Consider the following 2,576-nt stretch of genomic DNA (forward strand, 5'->3'; position numbering starts at 1 on the left):
TTGACAGACTTATTCGACGATCCTCAAACCACCAATTTTGTTTCTTTTTACATTCCATTTGACATTTATGAGCTTATCTGTTCGAGTCACTAAGTAGTATGGGGAATTTTAAATAAGTATAACTCTTATTGTGGATGTTTAGAGAATCTAATTAAGCAAATATGATTCAAATGTGTTGAGTCCCTTGTCGATCATCCGAGAATATCATTATCTCTAGGATATAAATGAATTTATTTGACCCAGCGCCTCTTTGTTGTACCCTGAACAGGGTATATTAAGTTTGCCATTATGATTGTAGCGCTCACCAGGAAACATAGGAGACTCTATAAAGTATTTATAGTTATATATAAATGACTAGAGTGATGAGCTGAGTCGATTTAGTTATGTCCGTCTACTTGTCTATTTATACTGCAACTAGACCCTTTGTTTTTGAGACACCGAGCTGAAATTTTAAACACGCCCCATTCTCTATTTTGTCGGGATCGTCGATATTGGTCCTACATAGCACATAGGTGCAATGCAAAGTAACCAATCAAAACCGAGATAAAAATTGCTGCATTCCCTTTTATGCTCTAAGGTACCACTGTAAGACGTTTTAAAGCTTCGGTACCGCCGTAGTTAACGTTTTTCCCTAAGTTTTTCTCTCAGAGAGAGGGCCTTTCAAGCAGCTTTTAATATGCTGACCCTGTTTTTATGAGATTTCAAAAAATATGACTAAAATATGGACGAGGAAATTTTTATTTGCAACTTTTCTTTAATTCCATCATCAACTCATCGAACCCTGCCAGCACAGTCTTCGCTAGATTCACCAACACAAAAGCACAAGAATGTGCCTTAAATTAGTTCCAAGGTATGTACTAGCACCGACGAACCAAAAAGTTTCTCTATCAGAAGCAAGCCAACTTAGCTAAAAAGTGTCGAGTTAGAATAATTTGCACATTATACTTTTACTCTTCAAAGAGTTCGCGAACGGCCGAATTGTTTGCATTTTCTTTAACCGGAAACCTTGAAATTTGTATGCATTATTATCAAAATTTCCGGTCATTACTTCGCAGATGCCAATCTTAGTTACATACCAAGAGTGGTTCAAAACTTGACTAAACCGAAATCAGTTACACGACGGATTGTCAATTAGGCGTGGGGAAAAGCACGCAATATTGTTAAGCACACTTTATCGTACGTGATAAGAACAACTTTACTCCGAATGAAGAAATCTTGATTTTTTATTTCCCATGTTGAGAACCAAGGCAAACAAGCTGCTTTGTAACTGTAGAGGGCGCTGTGCACAGTGTATGTAGTAAAATGCAATATCCAGCATCAAATTATGAATAGATGTTTTATTGCTTTTATACATTTCTTTATATGTATATTTTTTTTATTTTATATATTTTACAAAGGTAAATAAAGATTCTCTCTTTGTAAATATGTGAGACATTATTTTTTACCCGATAAAAGTAAAAGAAAAGCAAATTTAACTAAAACAAATAGTAATAAGAAACAGTGTTGCAATTTTATATACCGTTACTGACGTTGCCACCTAGTGTCAATTCCTGCAAACGCCGCTCCACAGAGAGAGAGAGAGCGAGAGCACGCGAGTAGAGTTGCCAATTGCCTGCGCTACATCCAACCAAGGCGATTGTGGCTGTTTACATTTATTGGTGTTTGATACGTGAACGCGCACAGACAGGAAAATTCTTGTTCGGATCGCGCGCAGTGTGTTTTGTGATTTTGCCAGCAAAGGCAAAAGCAAAGTGTTCGGTATGCGTGTAGAAAAAGTGTCAGTGCGTTTGTGTTTGTGTGTTGTCTAGTGGCTGAAAGGAGAAGAGCCGCAAAAGAAAATGTTCAAATCGGCGACAAAAACAATAATTTTTATGGTGTAAAAAAGGAAATAAACATACAGTAAGTGTGTTTGTGCGTGCAGTGAATTTGTAATGAGGAAGTGCGTTTGCTACATTGAAGTTGCAAAGGCAAAGCTATAAAAAAAATTCATTTGAAAACAACAACAGCAAAGCGTAGCGCTGAGAATGTCTTTGTTTGTGAGTGCGTGCGTGTGTATGCCTCCATAATTGCGGGAGTGTAGCTCTGCGTCAACGTCTGCACGCAGGTACATAGATACATGGCGTTGAGCGTGTGTGTGCGTATGCATGTGGCAGCAACAAGCAAATTTAGTGGCGACACCGTTGTGCAACAACAAAGTGTAAACAAAACAAACAAAAAAGAAACGTGAATATGTGTTTGTATGCACACAGCTGATAAAGTGAAAATTGTGTGGAAATACAAATTGTTTGCGCAAAAAAATTAAACTTCGCATACATACACACACGTACGTGTGTACATCGAGATGTCTGTAGGCATTGCAGTGTTTATAAACATGTGACCAGCAACATTGAATGTTTGCCCAAAGGTGTGCAGGCGAAGTACGCCCACGCAAACAAGTGGATATGTAGAGAAAAATGAAGAAATAATAATTTTTTACAATAACAATGCAAAATATTCAATCTTTAGACTGTTTTTTTATGCACCTATTCTTCAATACTATTTTTTTCTTTTACTCCCAGAAGCAGCTCAGTTTTTAG

The 2,576-nt window shown here is 37.2% G+C and overlaps 1 protein-coding gene across 4 annotated transcripts in view; it reads left to right on the plus strand.

Moving 5' to 3' along the window:
* The first annotated feature begins 1,642 nt into the window (after positions 1-1,642).
* The window catches only part of LOC105224959 (tyrosine-protein phosphatase 10D), a 176,172-nt gene continuing 175,238 nt past the window's right edge, over positions 1,643-2,576 (plus strand). For 3 of the 4 annotated variants that reach the window (XM_049456554.1, XM_049456552.1, XM_049456553.1), the window contains exon 1: positions 1,643-1,899. The gene's annotated coding sequence lies outside the window, so the exon portion shown is untranslated. The remainder of the gene's footprint in view (positions 1,900-2,576) is intronic. The other variant, XM_049456556.1, reaches the window with a different exon arrangement.

The sequence above is a fragment of the Bactrocera dorsalis genome, chromosome 4, assembly GCF_023373825.1.
Source record: "Bactrocera dorsalis isolate Fly_Bdor chromosome 4, ASM2337382v1, whole genome shotgun sequence".
In the NCBI taxonomy this organism is placed as follows: Eukaryota; Metazoa; Arthropoda; class Insecta; order Diptera; family Tephritidae; genus Bactrocera; species Bactrocera dorsalis.